Source organism: Bubalus kerabau, chromosome 2, assembly GCF_029407905.1.
Source record: "Bubalus kerabau isolate K-KA32 ecotype Philippines breed swamp buffalo chromosome 2, PCC_UOA_SB_1v2, whole genome shotgun sequence".
NCBI lineage: Eukaryota > Metazoa > Chordata > Mammalia > Artiodactyla > Bovidae > Bubalus > Bubalus kerabau.
In genome coordinates, this window is record NC_073625.1 from 141,697,869 (window position 1) to 141,717,219 (window position 19,351).

Below are 19,351 nucleotides of genomic sequence, written 5' to 3' on the forward strand. Positions count from 1 at the left end.
TGCCCAGTTTTCACCATGATAATTTGGGTTCAATATAAACATGAGAGATGTTCAACAACAACAAAAAAATTAACTGATTACTTCTTAAACTGTTAGTGAATAGTCAAAGGAATCAAGAACTCGATTAACCATGATAGTAAAATACCCAAAATCAAACTGGTAGGTAGGGGACAGAACCAGGCCTGGAAGCCAGTCCCCAGAGCCCCCTAGTCTAACTGCCTTGTAGTGGATAACAGTGCCTCCGGCAAAGGCTGCTGACCATGTGTCAAGATGTCACATACAGGCGTCTTGACGCTGGTTGGAACAAATGAGATGACCACCTTGGTGGAGATAGATGAAAATCTTTGATGAGGGCCTTCCCTGATGGCTCAGTGGTAAAGAATTCGCCTGTCAATGCAGGAGACAGGTTCAATCCCTGGTCTGGGAAGATCCCACATGTCTCGGAACAACTAAGCCCACGCACCACAACTACAGAAGCCCAAGCACCCTAGAGTCTGCGCTCCACAAGAGAAGCCACCACGATGAGAAGCCCATGCACTGCAACTCAAGAAAGCCCACATGCAGCAACAAAGATCCAACACAGCCAAAAATAAAATATTTTTTTTAATCTTTGATGTAAAATTACAAGTACTGTTCTTATCTTTTGATGGTCAGATCTATAAATTTTCAGGATAATGAGATAATGCAGACTTCATCTACATATATGTCATTATTCAAAGAGCTCAGGACTTGAAACATGACCAAAAGCATTAAGGAAAAACTAAAACAAAGCCCTCTTCTTTTGAAGTTTTAGACGACACAAAGACAAGAAAAAAAATACCATTTTGACAAAGAAAGTGTTAGATAACCCTTAACTAAAAGAAGAAATACCACCTTGAGAAGTTACAAAACTTAAAAAAATCTCTAAAATTGGAATGCCCCTTGCCATGTTTTCCCGAGACCTATTCATACAATTCCCTACCAGTCCAGTCCCACACACAAACCCTCCACCTTCCTTTCATAAGAGAACAAAATGACTCCTTATAGCAAACCCCTCAGGAAACAACCCACTAACTTCTATAAAAAAACAGCAACAAACATTTAATGTCTATATTAGTTCATGTTTTTAAGTCACCGTCCAAGTTTTAGAGGCCTATCTGTCCCTGTATTTCTTTCAGGTCCCCCAGTGGCTCAGCGGTAAAGAATTCCCCTGCAATGCAGGAGACACAGGTTTGAGCCTTAGGTCGGGAAGATCCCCTGGAGGAGGGCATGGCAACCCACTCCAGTATTCTTGCCTGGAGAATCCCAGGGACAGGGGAGCCTAGTGGACTACAGTCCATGGGGTCACAAAGTTAAACACAATCAAGCACGCACACATAGAATAACACAGTTTGGGGCAGTCTTTCCCTCTTTCTCTTCACTAACATGGTAAGAAAAAACCCATAAGTTTCCCCAAGATAAGCAGTGGGGAAGTAATGGAATTATCAGTTTCTCTAATGCTTTATTAAAATTAAGAAGTTAAAAAAAAAAGTTCAAATAGTGGTGACTGGATCATGATTCAGTACACGTACATAGAATCACAAAAACTTTCACACATGCAAAGCAAGAAACTTTTGTTATTGGAAGAAAGTTGGCAGGACAGGGTGAATAGTTTAATACTGATGACAACATCAATTATGTCAGATCTCGATCTGCAATAAGCTAGCTGTAGGTCCCCAACTGGTAATCAATCATGTGACTGTGGCCACTAATGGACTTGAGTCCTGCCAAGTTTCACATGCCCCTAGTTACAAACTAGCTTCCTTTCCATGTGTCTTAAAACAGGCTTAAATAACCCTATTTCCCCTCCCCCCCACTCCCCCAGCCTTTGAAGCATGCCTCATGCTACAAAGCAGCAAAATTGAGATCCTGCGACATCCTCCACCATGAAATCATCCTTTATAGCTAGGAGGCAGGATTTCATAGCCACAAGCAACAAATTTCATCGACTCTAAGACGAATTACTCAAATGAAGAAGCACAAAGGACTGCTGTTAAAAATAATTAATATGATGTCTTTACATTAGTAAAGTTTAACTTTGTGCTACTTTTTCCTTTTTTAGAAAAGTTCAAGCCTCAATTGTCACCAAGTCCTTGGTACAGGCTGCTCTAGGAGTGAACTCAGACTGATCAGATGCACATGAGCACACATGTTTCTGAGTTATGGGATCCACAGGATTTGTAGAGAACTAGATTTGAATACTGGCCTGGTGGACTTTTGGAACCGCTGCTACTTCTTGCACAGCAAGGAGGCCACCTCAGTGTCGGTTACAAGAGTCACAGGCTACAGTGCAGCACCCGTACATCATCAACTGTATAAAGGCATCTCTCAGGATAGACACCTACTTTCGATTCAATGACCAGAAAAACAGAATCCGATATATGTCAGAATTGGAGACGACTGTATTTCAAATCATCCTCTGCAAGGTCCTAACCAGAGCAAGTTTTCATCCAGCGTCATCATTCTGTGATACAACCCCTGCTTGAAGATGTAACGTAACATCATCCTAAGTTCATGTCAGAAGGCCTGGCTTCCAGTTTGTATGGGTCACACAGTAAGGAAAGAGGCCAGGAGGGGAAAAGCATGAAAGGCAAGGAAATTTTACTTTTCTGACTAAAATAACAAGAGTTTCTCAGTGAAGAGGACACAAAACACAGTCAGCAAACTTACTTAAGCTATAGAAGCACTGACCCATCAAAAGGCCAACTCAGTTCTAAAGATTCAGTGAAAAAGGTAACTCCAGAACATACTGTATAGTCACCTGCATGAGAAAAACGCATTTCAAGTGCCTTTAGGTAATGTTCACCTGCTCCTAAGTGTAAATGGAGAGTTTACTGGCAACAAGGCAGTTCGAGTAAACATGAGGCCTCACTCATCATAGCCACCTTTCATTCTACAATTAAACCATAATTCTCCTTTCAAGAAGCCAAATCATTCTCTAGTGATATGTGGTTTCCCGTCCTGAAAGAAGTTTATGAAGTGGAGATGTCAAAGTTCACAGCAATTAAATGATTTGCCCAACTTCAGTTAGAAGCTGAAGCCAGGAACCCAGTGAGCTTCAATACTTTTTGCCTTCCAATCCCAATCCACTTTCACATCCAGTCCTGGTTCTCTACAACCTAACTTTGCTACATTTGAGAATTACAAATAAAAACTGAGCCGACAGGACCTGTTGAAAACACCCCATGGCCATGCAAATTCCCCATGTTTGATAGGAACTTCTCTCCATACAAAAGCAGACTTCCAGATCCAGCGTGTGGCTGATTTTTAGCACCTGGCTATAGTACTTCAGGTCCTTCACTTAAATGCTAATGATAACAGTTAAACCCCATAAACAAAGAAAATGTCTGTTTTAGAACTGCTAAATGAGGGGACTGCAGACATGTTTAATTATGTCTGCCGGGTGGCTAAGGTCCAAAACCCACCACCATCTGGAGACTTAATCTTGCCTGCATTTCAGATCCCCACCATTCCCGATGGAAACAACCACTCTGGCCCTTTTCATCAACATAAAGAAAAGATTAAAATAATTAGGTTTAAGTGCCTCATAAAGGCTTAGATGAAAGCACATTATAGGAGGTATGATTTATCAACTAAATCATAGTTTATGTGGTCTCATTTGAGATGAAACCTGGCTTCATTACCACTGAGTTTTCTTGCTTTATTTTCTTATATGGGAGCTCTGTCAACACAATTCTACTGGGGCAGGCTGGAGGAGAAAATGAGCTAAATGCTTGCTTCCTCAGGGCTGCTTTTGGTCCGCAAAGGCCATTTTACTATTTTATCATTACTCCTTGATGTTAAGCTTGACCAAGGAGCTGGACTCATTACAAAGCAAGAACTTCCCTCCAAGGCTAAAAAGCAAAAGGAATGTCAAAGCAATTTTTGCTCCATAGCAATTAACAAGGGGATGCCTCCAGACGTGGTAGGCTGATGTTATGTTGGTGATCAAACAGCATCTTGTCGTCAGGCATTAAGGTTTTAAACATTCAATTATCTCATTTGTAAAAATATTTTCACTCTCATTAAAATCATTACTATTTAATGATACAATCATTATGGTTGTACCCTAATGAGGTGGAGATACTGACAGTCATAAAATGTCAAGATGTTGTCATTACCCCAGAAAAATGCAAACTATAAATTCTCCCAGGTTTCTTGGACTCTTAAAACTGCAATGTCCCTTACAGAAGTTACCTGTGACTATTTAAGTTAATTCAACAAATGCGGTGAAAAGTTTTGTTCCTTAGTCACCTTAGCCACATCTCAAGTGTTCAGTGTGATTAGTGGTTATCCTACTGGATAATGTAGACAGAATATTTCCATCATATCACAAAATTCTATTGAACAGGACTTCTCTAAAATGTCATACTCTCATTGATGAAAAGGCAACAAATTTTGCATAGGAACTAGTTATTTCCTTTTATAAGCCAAGTGGGGCACTCGAGCATAATTGTTCAGATCCTGCACTCTGGAGCCCAACTCCTGGATTCTAAGCCAGGCTCAACCACTTACTAGCTCTGGATTAGGACCAGTTACTTACCCTCTCCATGCCTCAGTTTCCTATCTATAAAACAAGGATAATTACAACACCTATCCTCATAGGAGTGTGGTAAGGATTAAATGAGTTAGTGAAGTGCTCAGAACGGCAAGCACTAAGCAAATATTTGCTCTTATTAAGCCCTAAGTATGCTTCAAGGCCTTAAAAATGCTCATAGCCTTTTCCTCGTCACCTTTTCTAGTTAAGGAGTATTATTTTGTTCCTTTTAGTACGTGTGACAGCCTGTAAAGCCAGTCTCCATGCTAAAAGATAATATTCATTGACCACCTTTCATAAAGTCGGATCTTCACCTTGAAAGGTTAATTTTAATTTATTATTTATCTTAAATTTAATTAATCAGTTAACTGACTGTATGTATGTATAAATCAGGTTAGTCTTTTCAAATAAGGTTAAATCCACAGCATTATGGTATGTAAATATACACACTTCAAGATAACTGAGCCCATAAATTCATTCACTTGAACTATAAAACCTTCAGAATTCTCTTTGTCAACCATCTCCAACTAGCAAATATGTTCCTTGAATAGAAACCTGCTATCAAAGTTATATTCAACTTTTAGAAAATTCCAAATCAGTAGTCTAAAATAATGAATGCATAAGCTTATAATACACTAAAATTCAGTCTGTTTGAAACAGCTGGGAAACAAACATTGAAAAGATATAAAACTGAAGAGCATTATGATTCTACACTAAAGTTTGAAAGCTTCTGAAACAGTAATTTTTTTATAAAAAAAAGTTCAGTCTGAAAAATAAGCTCATTTTTAACACTAATGAACACTACTTGTTTATTACTATGAATAACTTTTTGCCTGTTTCAGAAAAAAAAAAAGTTTGTCAGAGAAAATATAAGTCAACTTGAAAAGCACTGGTAAGTTAGAAATTTTATAATATCAACCAATTTATATAGCAAAAATTCCAATATTTTATTTGGCAAACTTTAAATTAGAAAAAAAATATTCTTCCAAAAGAACTTACCTGAAGAAAAACACACACACACACACACACACACACACACAAATATCTAGAGATTAAATGATAAGAGGTCTGGGGTTTGCTTCAAACCATACATCAGGGAGTGAAAAATGCGTAAAGATCAAGTCAGTCTGACCATGAGTTGACAGATGTTGAAGGTGGGTGGCAAGAACACAGGAGCCCACTACTATTCTCTACTTCTGTAGTATGTGTTGAAATTTTTCATAAAAGAAAGTAAAGTCACTCAGTCGTGTCCGACTCTTTGCGATCCCATGGACTGTAGCCTACCAGGCTCCATTCATGAGATTTTCCAGGCAAGAGTTCTGGAGTGGGTTGCCATTTCCTTCTCCAATATTTTTCATAATTACCGTGTTTAAAAAACAAACTCACCTAAATATAAGGGGGTTTTGACTTAAAGTGAAAGGTAAAGGTTAAAGGTCATAAATGTGCACCAGCTTCTTAGTCCACAGCCAGAGTGCTACAATTCTGCTTTTCCCCTACCCTCATCAGCCACTACAGGGTGTAGAATTTATGATTATCTCACAAACTGTATGCCCAGAGGAGTGCTAATTTTTTCATGTGACTTGTTCTTGGATTTTGTTTGTCTCTTTCTTCACCAATTCCACAAAAAGAAAACCAGAAGGTAAATTAGCTAACACACTCCAGAAACAGCCACGAGTCTTATTTTAATGTCATAATTCTTGACTCCAAGATGGGCCTTTTTTAAAGGCTATCAAGAGGCTGCATTCTGTTGCTGTATCCCAGTTTAATAATAGAACATCTAAAATTACACAATTATGGTAACTTGAGTGATTTCAAATGTTATTCTCCATTTTTATAAAAATGAATGTCAAAATATTCTAATAAGAGTCTGGGAAAATGTAAGCACGATGAAAATATTTTAATGTTCATAGTTTTAATAAGTGAAGATGTGCACCTACAGATTTTCAGTTAGAGGTGTGCCAATTTTGAGACAATAAAATGCAATGAGGGAAAAAGGGAGAGGGAATCAAGAAATCGGAATTATTGCCCGATTTTCCCTTCACTTGCTGAGGCACCCTTAGGAAAGGGGCACACTTTCAGATTAGGTTTTCTTATCTCTAAACTGAGACAAGCCTCACTGGGTTCACATCACAGGGTCCTGTGTAAATGACTCCAAAATGCATAGAAAACTGCTTTTTAAATAAAGTGCTATTTAAATAAAAGTCATGCACTCATAAACTACTTAAGTAGCCCCTCTAAAAATGGCTTCAGGCTATTCCCCTTAGAATTCGAAAGGAAAAAACAGCCAATAAATGAAGAGGACTAAAGAGAACTGTCAGTCGAATTCCACAATGTCCTTCTGGTAAAGGTGAAACATGAGCCACCTGGCCAGAGTATCCAGGCACTGCTAGGTGAGGCTACCAAGGTACTGTGAATGGGAGCTGAAGATCAGAAACTGAGGTGGGCCAATCCAATCAAAGGCACATAATGATGACCTATTACAACTTATTAATTCTCTGAAGGTATCAACCTTTGCTTAATAGTGATAAATCCTGTATCTGCTTGCTCTAGCCACATAAAAGCCAGCAAACATCTCTGAAAAACATTTTGCTTAGTAACATAAAATGAATAAATAAATACAAAGGAAATTTCAATTCTCATTAAGATACACAAACCTGTCAACTTCAAGCGGAAGGAGCAGCCAACAGCAAGGCCAGCGTTACCCTCCCACCAACAGCAAATCGTAATAGGCAGGTACCAAGTCAGGAAGGCCCACAGTGAGGTTTCTCAGCAAAAGCGCAGGAGGTTGACCCAGGTAAATATAAGATGGATAAAGTAACATGTAACACGGAGAAGACTGACAGAGGAATCTGCCTTTTCAGGGAGAAGATATTATGCCCCCTCCTATCCCACACACTGCCTGGGTTCCGATCTTGATGCCACAACTGAATAGAATTTTAACTCCAAGCAAGTAGCTTGCTCTCTCAGTGCCTCAGTTTCTTCATTCACAAAATAAAGATAATATCCTCATGAAGCTGTGAGGATTAAATGAAGAAATGCACATAAAGCACTTAAAAGAGCTCACATGGTAAGCATTCAATATTATTATTATTGCTAAACATTTTTACTCTTGCTATAAATGAGTACTCCTCAAAACACATTGTCGCCCAGATACTTGATCAATGGTTTGAAAGGAAAGAACCCATTCTAATTCAAATAAAGTGTTTGAGGAAACAGAACGGATGAGTACTATGGGAGCTGTGCTCAGGCCAGTCAATCATTGACTTATTTTCTTCTTCTGTGGGCTTCCTTCCTCAGGGGCAGAGCATCAGCCCTGAGCCTGGAGATATAAAAGGGGAACCTACTATCCGTCCAGAGGAGCCCAAAGCCTGAGTCCAGCAGGGAGGAGACAGGTGGCTAATGACAAAGCAGAAGAACCTGAAAAGAGCAATGGGGCCTGTGGAATAGGTTCCAATAAGACAGGTCTGAGTATAAAGAACAGTAGAGCTAAAATCTATGCAGCCGCCATATACCTGAGAGGAGGCGCCCCAGGCAATGGGAACACAGGTAGGCGAGGACACTGAGCAGTGTGATTTCTAGTGTTCCTGGAGCACGTGGCACAAGGGCAGTGGGAGAAGATGCCCTGTACGTTCTCTGCTCTCCGGAGCCTTTGGGTTAGAAAACCGCACTGCACAACCTGAAACAGTGGCAACACCACACCCTGTGTGTGAAGATCTTTCAATAAATATTCTATAGTTAATTCTCAGAGGAGGGCTCTTCAAAACGAATGGCAAAGAGAAACCTGAAATATATTCAGTAAGTCATGAGGATAAGTAGTAGGGAAAATTACTGGTATCCCAGATCTGAAAGTCAGTTCTGTAGTACTAACTCCTGGACCTTAAGGCCCTAAGAAGATACAAACTTCTACAGGCTCTTACTAGGTCTCTTAAGTAATTTTTTTTCAAGGATGATGACATTTCACTCCCCTGAAACAGACACAATGACTGCACCAAAAATCTACTAAAGACTCTTTCATATAAGAGACTCTTGATGTAATTGTAGCTTTATGACTCATGGTAATTGGTTTTTTTTTTTTAACATAGAAAACACTAAAAAATGTATCTTTATTTTATGATCTTTTATAAAATAATAGCATTAATGTTTCATTCATAATTGTAATAAAGCAACAACAAGAAAGCCTACTCTGTTGCCTTTGTGTAAGTGTAAAAGCCTCAGAGATCAGATTTAAATTAAACTGGACTAACCCCACCTCCACTCCACTTTGATCCTTTTTCATCACAAAGGCAGCAAGACTTCAAAAAGCACATCAACCAGAACGAGATGTTCTGCAGTTTAGGACGCAATCCCAAAAGAAGTCATGAAGTAATTATAGTACCATATAATATGTATAGAAAAATAATACTGTCTGAACACTATCTGAACAGTGGAGATTTTAAAAGAAGACAAAATAATGAAGCAGAATAACAGCCTAGAGGAGGATTCTGGAAGTTCCTGGAAGACTGCTGGGGAAAGAAACTGCTGATTAAGTCTTAGGTCTACACAGGGAAGTACCTATTTGTGAAGAACACAAGTTCTTTACACTTTTCAATAAAAGTGCTTCAAAACAGCCATCTATCATCAAGCACCTAGACAATCTACTAAGAGTACAAGAGTCAAAATTATAGGGTTTTCAATTTATATACCAACATCTCAAAATAGATAAAAATTCCTTTCTGGGGTATGCAACTTAATGTCACTTCCCCATGTGCTGGCTTTTCTTCGAAGACATAAAAACTTTGTTAATGTTCTTCAAACTCACCAAGTTACTCAATAACCACAAGGGTAACCGAAAGCAGTGTGGGAGAGCAGCAGCCTGTAGGTTTAGGTCTTAATCTAAGCCTTGTGACCAAGCTTTACTAAAAGGCTCAGCTTGAACAAGGCCCAAGTTTCCCAGAGGAAAATGAGCTTTATTTCCTGAAGCCTGCAGTCACCTCTAACCTGAAGGGGCAGGAGACTTGTAATAAATTTCTCCAAAATTGTATGTAAGCAGGTAGCCAGAGTTACTTGGTTATTCCTTGAGCCTATTATTATCTCTCTGAATCTGTTTTCTCATCTAGAAAATAGGAATCACATCATTCCCCTTCCAAGGTTGAGATGAAGGCACATAAGGTCATGTGTAGAAATTAAGTGTTAGTGTCCAAAAAAGCAAAGTCTGGGAACTGCTATTAACACCATAACCTTCCCCCTGCTCATCTCCCCAGCCCCACCTCCCACCCACACTGGACACCTACACTTCACCATTGCCCAACTGACCACAGAATCATGGGGAAACATGAAAAAAGAGGCAGTAATGCCCAGCTCCCATCAGAGATGGGCTAATTGACTGAGGAAGGCCACTAAACAGCAGTTGTGGGCTAACAGCCAGTTTATCAGAGGAGCACATACAATCCAAATGAAGCTTCTGACCCCCATTTCAAAATTAGTTAGAATGGTCTTGGTGTATCCAATTCTTCATGCGGCCTTTGTAAATACTAAGTACCAGAGGTACAGAGGTTAACAAAGCAACTCTATGGATCACATGCCATACCTCTACATCCCCATCAAGAACAAAGGTTTTCCAAGTATTAGATTCCATAAGTCCAAAGCAGTATTTTCCTCCTCTTACTCCCTCAGGTTAAAAAAGAAAAGGAAAGACTGTGCAGAGGGATCAAGGGGGAAGTCCCTGTTCTAATATAAACATGGCAAGCACAACTCGATCACTGCAATATACTCTTTGACTTCAGCACAAAACTCTTTTCTGACCATCTGGAGCAGCTCTAGGCAGGAGGCCAAAACTTTGTAATTCCTTTTCAAAGTAAATGACAGATCAGTAACTGCCACGTTGCTAATGCATAGCCAAAAGGGAGCACCTCTACTCCTACTCAATGCTCCCTGGAGATTTACGCATGTAGTAAAAACAAAGTGCTTCCAAATAAATCTGCCCACTTATCAATATTCCAAACTGAACAGCGATCATGTCACTTCTGAACAAGGTGGCAGTTTCTCGGGTGTGATCCTATCACCCTATCTCACAGGCAGGAAGTAGGACCTTCTGCAAATTTCACTAAAAAGAGGCTTTTCTGATCTAGAGTGAAATTTGTATGTGTTGATTTACACTTCAGTTTGCCAAGAATGAGACATGGAAGTCCACCAGAAATTTTAGGAGTCTGTCCCCTACAGTGCCTGAGATGTCTGGTAAGTTTGCAATAAATTTGAAGTCACATAACACAGAGGGCAACAGGGGCCATGAATGGTGATCTTGGTGGAGAATTTTTAAAATCCCATTGAACAGCAGGATCACTTTCTTTGTTTATCCAATAAAGCAAATGGAGAGCCTACTTATGTGCCAGGTACATACAGTGACAATGAATGAAAATCAAAGTTCCCATTATCTCTGCCATAAATATGAATCTGAAAAGTTCCAACTTCACGCAATATACCACTGATAATAAAAGCCACTTGAAAGCTCACAGGTTTAAATTTAGTGAGCTTTCTCTGGAGCACAAGAAGAAAGATGCCAACCAGCAATGGCTACAGATTTCCTACAAATAATTTTTTAATTTATTAAATTTTAATTTAATAAAAATCTTTTTCCAGATTTCAAAGACATGAAAGTTTTATCTCTGAAGTCACAATTTTCACTGAAGAACTATCTTCTCTTTTTAAGTAAAACATTTTAAAACTAACAATCTGAAATTTTATCTCGTAGCAGACTTTCTTACAAAGATAAGTTAAAAGGAATTTTACAGATGAGCAAATAGTAGCTAAGCTCTGATTACAAAATTAAACTGCAGACAGAGTACAAATAAAAAAGCCTAAAAAGGGGAATGATGGTTCTCCCCTTCTGATGAACTCTTCCTTGAGGATAAATTCACAGATTGAGAAAAGAGAGCTAGAGAAGTCAGAAGTCATCCCATTCTGATTTTACCCAGTTCACCTTGTAGAGAAGCTGTTTTGTTTGCCTTCAAAGCCTCATGTAATCATTACTAAATTAATGGTATCTGAGTGTCTGGAGCCAATTCCAAATGCAATGCTTGTGTCCTACCCGGAGCTTAGGGAAGAGATGGGAGATCTTATCAGGTACCTTCCCAGGGAATTCACACCCTGGTACAAACAGGATAGCAGAAACCCCAGATTCCTCAGCACAGGAATGTGTAAGGATTCTTTGTCCTTAGACTTTTGGAATAGAAGAGAAAGAGAAGTGAATGCTGACAGAACTACCTTTCCTAAAGGGTTTAAGAAGCTCAAGTACAAATTCCAAGGCAGGTTTCACCATCAAAGGAAACTGCTGAGAGGAAAGAAGTAGAAGAGGAATCAACTGCAAGATTCTGAACCAGAAGAAAAGGTACAAGCAAAAGCAGGACTTTTCGAAGACGGTGGTGAGTCGGTAAATGGCAAAACAAACAGACCATAAGGAAAGATTATATTTTAAAGAACTGTGGAACATGTGAAGAAAAAAAATGGGGAAAATCTACAAAAATTAAGGCTTGCTTCCAAAGTTCTTAAAAAAAAAAAGAAAGTATTTAGCAAGGAAGAAAGCAAAAGACAGAAGCAAACAGGGAATGGCAATGGGCCATTCAAAAGAGCAATCTTAAGGAGTTACGAGAGTAAACGTGACTTGGCAGCAGCAGCTCATACAGCAACAAGTGCACTTCTTTAAAGGAATCAGACAGCTCACGTTTTAAAGAGAGAAACTATGCCCAAATTCACTTAATTCATTTTCTTGTCAATGTGACCTCTATTAGTCATTTCCTTACTTAAGATCATATTTTCTCTCAGTGATATATGGACTTCAGGAAATAATAGAAGTCAAAATGAGAGGAGGATAAATGGATGAATAGGTAGGCAAAGTCTGAAAAGTACTTAGAAGTACTATACAAAAAAAGGGGGGGAGCTCTGCTCAAACTGCAAATTATCAATCAGAATGTTTAAAGAAATATCAAACATGAACCACCCTGGAGGTCCAGGGGTTAGGACTTCGGCTTCTAGTGCAGGAGATGAAGTTCCACCCCTGGGTGGGAAAGCAAAGACCCCATAGGACTCACAGTCAAAAAACCAAAGCATAAAACAGAAGCAGAATTGTAACGCACTCAATAAAGACTTTAAAAAATGGTCCATATTAAAAAAAAAAAAAAAACCTTAAAAAAAAATCATCAAATGGTGATAAAGAGAAAAGTTCTACTTTCAAGAAGGAGAAAAGCAGGAGATAACTGGGGTTCTGAGAGACAAGTACCAGGCAGGAGTAAGGGAGTGAGGGGAAGAAGCAACCTGCCAACCCCAGAAAAGAAAAACAACAAATTTCCAAACAGCCTGCAAGGGAGGATGTGGAAGAGAGAGAAAAGAAAGGCTGACTCTTCCTGGTAAAGCTAACAGGGAACCAGCTTCAGGACACCTCCTTTTTAGCAGGCATAAGAAACTGTTAAGGAGGAAGGAAAACTGCACAGACTTAATCTCACAATCAGCCTGATGACCTCATGCATCCACTTTCCTCAATATCCCTACCCTAAACAGGCAGCCATTCTGATAGCAAAAATCATAATTTATTTTACCTTGGTATACCCCAGTAACCTGGCTTATGTATCATCTGTAAGCTTCTGGATCCAAATAGTTAATTCTGCAGAAAAAGATCAGAGACTTCTTTGGTTCCTTGCTCCAACTTAGTTAAGATTGTGTAACTTGTACAAACATAACCATTTCCTGCCCACTGAACAAAGCAATTAATGGACTGGGCACAGTTTCTGAGATGATTTAAGGGAAGAAATCAGCCAGGCCATGTCTCACTGCAATTCATTTTAAAGAAAACAAGACACAGGAAAATATAGATTATCATTATTTTGATGAAATAGCAGTCATTCTTTATATAACTTTCCTCCCACAAACTGACTATAAATGACACTCTGGGAAAGGAATTTGCTTCAAAGTGGCTCTAAGATAATATTTCTACCATCTTATACCTTCAATTCATCATTAGAAAGCATGTGTAGACTGGCATTTTGGAAGGAAAAATAAAAACTGATAAAGTTTATGAGTTTAGAAACATCCAGCATTAATGTAACACGGACTCTACAGAAGAAGAAGTATCAAAGAAAAAAGGAAGAGAAAGAGGAAGAAAAGCAGTCTTGGCTCCCAATGACTTCCCAGGGCTGGGTCCAAGACCTCACGAGGTCCAAGGACACTGCCCTCGTTTCCAGTGACTCCAACCTTTTTCTGGGGGAGGGGGTGGGGGGGTGGGGCGGCAGTGGGCTTGAGCTAGTTTGAGTGTTTCTGTTACTTGCAAAACAAAGAGTTCTTCACTATCACTGGACACTCAAAATTTTTCAATCTTCACTGATTTTCAGGTATCTGTTATTTTAAATTGAAAATTCCATATTTCTTCCAAACTGAAATAAAACAAATTTTCTCCTGGTTCAAACACATGTTATTTCAGTGTCAAAACAACATTGTTTTGCTCAGTAATTAAGCCATTTATTCAATAACTTACTAAGCACTTGTTGTCTGCCACTGCACAAAGAGAAAAGGAAAGACATGGTACCTGTCCTCATGGAATTTCTGTAACAGTGGACATCTAAGGGGATCAGCAGTCTCCTTGTTCCACACATTGCTACACTGGCTAGAGTCACACACACACACACACACACACACTAGTTCTAACTGAACTGAAGGCTGTCTAAGTTTCAGGTACTGGTTCATGCAGCTCATCAGTTCCTACAACCTTCTACTGCTAAGGGAGAAATGAAAAGTGTGGGGTGGGCCACTAGAACATTCTCTCACCAAAGTGGGCAGTCAGCCTCATCACCAGGGAGGAAAGCCTGGGTGTGGATTTAACTCTTCAGTTCAGTTCAGTCGTTCAGTCATGTCCAACTTTTTACGACCCCATGGACTGCAGTACTCCAGGCTTCCCTGTCCATCACCAGCTCCCAGAGCTTGCTCAAACTCATGTCCATCGAGTCGGTGATGCCATCCAACCGTCTCATCCTCTGTCGGCCCCCTCTGGTACTCTTCCTGTCCTTCACCACTACCAATTCTTCTCTGAAGGCACCTACAAGTGTGAAAACAGCACTACCACCTCCTACCCCGGGACAAGGGCTCACCAACATCCACAAGAAGAATCATTTCAACTGAAATGTATCCTCTTCCATCGCTTACACTTATTCAGAGGTTTACAAGATTGAGTCATGAGAATCCTGAGAGAACATCAGAGAACTCAGTGTCAACTGGTTCTCTATGACAGTTCACTATGAGAGTCCCCTCTTCATGATGGAACAACAGTCTGCAAAAAAAACAAGTATTTAGTAAACACCAATCAGTTTGAGGCCCAGGCCCTTTCACAGCTAACAGGAACTGACTACCTGGTTAAATCTTCACATTCTTGCTATTCCAAGTATGTATTCCTTAAAGTTGAAGGCTGGAAAATTTAGGTCAAAAGATACCTAACTGGTTTGAAACATTTCAAAACAAAGGCTCTCAGTAACTAAACCATTCAAAAGAACAATCCTAGGAATAAATGATACACACCCTCTATTCCTCTAAAGGTTTTAATTCATTGGACTATGGATAAACATCCTTATACGCAATCATCCGGTCAGCATCCTGGAAAAAATATTGCTAAGCTACAGGTTAAGTAAGTTTATACAGGCTATCAACTATAGTGTTTTCAATGATTACTTTTCCATGGCAAAAGATGAATTGCATTACTGACTTAGAAAAATAAATAATAACGCCTAATTTGTATCTCTGCCCTGATTTCTTGCCAAACTTAAATACACCAGATATACTTCAAATAGTTTAACCAGTCTATAACAGATCCCAGTCAGCCAGTTAACAATCCATACAAACATTTCAAACTTAAATTCCCAAATAAATTTTTAGATCAAGACATCTGACTCCCAGTATCACATAAAATTTTCCAAAGCCCTTTAAATTGTTTTTATGTGTAAGTTTCAAATTCCCCACACCATGGGGTGCAATTCCTGTCATGAGTCTCAAGGAAGACTAATCTCAGAAGTGTCAAAAAAAAAAAAAAAAAAAAAAAAAAAAAACCCACTGGGACCCTTACAACAGAAAAGGCTACTAGAAAGTACTATTTCTTTTAAAAATGAAATATAAATTTGGATTTTAAAAAGTCCCCCCAAATATGTACCACACCATGTGCTCGCGCCAAAATATCAAAACACACATATATCATGGTTAGCTACAAAAACGGAGGATCCCACGCTTTACTTCTTCCACTGATGGTGACGAACAAATGAGGAAAATAAACGTTATGAAAAATGTTCACGATGATGACAACCTGAAGCAAAGCGTCAGAGGCAAAATGCGCACCACTAGAGGCAAACTGCTAGAAGTCTAAGAAGTAAGACAAAAGGACGATATTCATAAAAGCTCCCTTGACTCACTGGTCTTTTGCTGTGCCGATATTAGAAACAAACTCCTTTCGAAATTAGCATTTCAGGAAACAAAGAAAAAACTCTAAGTGTACAGGTCAGTGCAAAGCAAACACAATGACCTGAAGTAACCCAAGAAGACCTGTTCCATACAAATTACAGATCCATTAAAACAGAAGGGTTTCTTTTACCTTCTCTGAACACAAAAACTGAAACGCTTGCTCTTCTAGTACTGGCTACTCCTGTGATTTTAAACAAGTCCCTTCAACTTAAGGGACTCTTCATTATGTATTTCCTGGGAAAACCTGACATTGTCTTAGAAAAATGAATTACATACCAACCAACGGAGAATCTGGAACAGAGCATCCCAATAAATCAAATATCAAAATGGTAATAAAGATATTCTGATTCATTAAAAAATGTAAAGATATAGGAGGAATATCATCAACCTGCTTTAAAAAAAAAGAAAAAACACACTTTTTAAAAGATATCATTTTTAAGCAAAGGACATGAATCAGTGAAAACCAGGAAAGCCATGAGATTAGTCAATGCAACCCTGAAAGGCAGGGAGAGGCTCACTTTCTCTGTAACATTACCTAATACCAATTTTTTTCTTCCTGCTATTGATACTAACAGAGTAACTGATTGCCCTAATGAATATACAAATTTCTCCAAAATGAATGTTGGTTTTGAAAAGCAAATCAATCTTAAAAACAACTAACCCAGCAAGTTTCCAGCAGCCAGTGGGATATGTGAGAACTGTGCAGTCTGCAAAAATGTGGTAAAAAATCCAGAACTGAGCCAGTTCTGACAATATTCAGAAAGATTTTCTACACACATAACCTGCATACAAGTCCATTCATGATTTCAATGTACATACATTCCTATAATCGAGATTAAAAACATCAAGTTCTTTTTTTAATAACACTCTTCTTATTCCAGTCCCCCAATCAACCTCTATGCAGCACTGCATGATTTTTTTCCTCCTCCGCCTAGCTAGTTAGAAAATTAAATTTTCTTCATTTCCAGCCAGGGGCCACTCAAACAAATCTAATGGGTGTAGACAGCATTTCCTGCTTACTGCAAGAAAATAATAGGATTGCCATTATTAACATGGCCTGGGGCATACACTGAGGTGGGGCACTGAAGGAACTGACCTTTCATTTTCATCAGTTAGCCTGCAATGACTGCCTGATTTTTGTTTTTGTTTTGTTTTTTTAAAGTGGTGAAGGTTGTTTTTTTCCCCCAACATTAACGTCTAACACTGGCTCATTCACTCCCATGGAGCAACACAGGCTCCAGTCCCTATTATCCTTTCCATTCAACTGTGTTTATGTCTAAGATAACCTGCCAGTACACAACTAGCTAAAATTCAGGTTTTTCTTCTTTTATGTTTTTGGAGCTAAGCTTCCAATTTATAAGAAGTTGGTGAGGCCTAGGCACTGGCAAAGCAGAGAAAACCATTCTAGTCATTGACACCTCTGCCAAATATTCTATGTTATTTTAAAGAAATGAGCATTGAAGCGGTGAGCAACAAAGATGGCTAAGATTTAAAATATGTCAAGGTCTTACTTAGCCTGCACCGTGCTGTTCCCCTGCAGTGGCATCTCTATGCCATTGTATAGAGATGAAGAACATCTTCCGAGGTGAAGACCCAGAGATGAAAGTCAGGTCTTGGAGCCCCATGGTTTTGCCCACTAAAGTCAAGGCCCAATCTTCTCTCTTAAAAAGTTAGAGCAACATCCACAAAAAAGGGAGAGGGAAAGGGAGCAAGTTACTCTCCTTTATTACAACTTTCCTTAGATCCCAGACTTTGGAGAGGAAGCAAAACTGCTGTATATCTACTTAAAAAGAGACCACCTTTCTTGGAGATGGCAGGGAAGAAGAAAAATACTGGTAGAAATAGCACTTTTTAAAGTACTTTTCTTGGCATTGTGACACGCTCCCTCCAATCCCCCAAAGTGATTCTCACATGTTATTTCATTCTATGCCCACATTCCTTTATAAGCTAAACAGCTCAAGCATGATTTTGGAGATGAACTACAAAGATGTCACTTGAACAAGAACACTCAAGGAGTCAGGGGTAAGTCCAAGACAAAACTGATGGCTTGTATTCATATATATTTTTAAAGTAACAGAGAAATGATTTTAAATAACTATCATCCCATTAAGAAGTATTTCCAATGATTAAATGTCTGTAATCAGTGAATAAAATAATAAAATAACAGCTCTCTCTTGCTAAGCACTTGACAAAGCATCATACCAAGCTCAACAGTTCTAACAATTCCTTTTAACAGACAAAGCCACCAAAATGCCGTAGTTAACCAAACAGAGTTACACATCTGCAGAGAGCTGAAAATCTGGGGTCTCAAACTCAGGGCTCAGTTTCCAGAGCATGTGGGCTCAGTCCTCCCACTACAAATGATGATGAAAGATTTACCTTCTTACCAAAAATATTAGGTCCAAGTTAAGTGATTAGCTTCTCATGCCCCACAAATAAAAAAATTGTATGTGATACTCTTATTATTTACAGACAAGAACTAGAAAACTTCCAAGAAGAGTGGTTTCTCTAAAAGATGTTTCCTTTTCATCCAACCTATCTTGTGATTAAGCTTTCTAGAAAGTTATTAGTATGCTTTTCCTGAAAAAATGGCATGAAAAAGTTATTTCTTGGCCAAAATGGACACTTAATTAAAAATATACAAATATAGCAATCTGCATTAAAAATACTTAAAAAAAAAAAAAAAAAAAAGGTTGTTCATTAATCTGCCAAGCAGAACATCTGACAGCAGACAAAGAATTGCCCCTCTACTGAACTCACAGATGACTCAGTGGAAATTAGAATTTGGAAAACTTATCATCCCACATAAAAGATAATAGAGACAAACTCACTCACCTTCATTGGCACTACATCCTTCTCAAACCTGGCCTACTTTCCTCTACTCCCTCCTACAATCCCTGCTTCTCACAAAAGCAAGAGAGGAAAGCCTGCAAAAATAGAACGTTAATGGCAAACACTCAGGGCCTAAAATTACTCCAAACAAAATGAAGCTAAGGGAATCTAGGGAAAATTTATTTGTACCCTCAATTTTCTCTTATTAGCCAACTACTATGCTTTAATGGGTTTGCACTCCTGAGAAAACTGAATTAAGAGAATTGGAAAGTAAAACATAAATAGGAAATGACATTGTTTCCACAAATTTAATAAGCAAATAGAAAAATCTAAAAGACTAGGTTTTAAAATTATCAGAGTGTCCCAGGTATCATTAAAATACAGTTAAAGCTACAGGGCAGTAACCACATAGCAAGATTAGAATGTCAAAATCAAATAAACTTGGAAATAACTCTACTGCATTAGTAAAGAAATTTTGCATTGAAGATGCGTGTGTGCTAA

At 38.8% G+C, this 19,351-nt stretch overlaps 1 protein-coding gene across 18 annotated transcripts in view; it reads right to left on the bottom strand.

Moving 5' to 3' along the window:
* The window catches only part of FNDC3B (fibronectin type III domain containing 3B), a 353,923-nt gene that overhangs the window by 318,711 nt on the left and 15,861 nt on the right, over positions 1 to 19,351 (bottom strand). For 2 of the 18 annotated variants that reach the window (XM_055569046.1, XM_055569051.1), the window contains exon 2: positions 18,854 to 18,945. The exons of 13 other annotated variants lie outside the window; for them this stretch is intronic. The gene's annotated coding sequence lies outside the window, so the exon portion shown is untranslated. Of the gene's footprint in view, positions 1 to 13,122; positions 13,153 to 14,664; positions 14,844 to 18,853; positions 18,946 to 19,351 lie in introns of those variants that run through there. 3 more of the 18 variants (XM_055569048.1, XM_055569045.1, XM_055569047.1) reach the window with 3 other exon arrangements.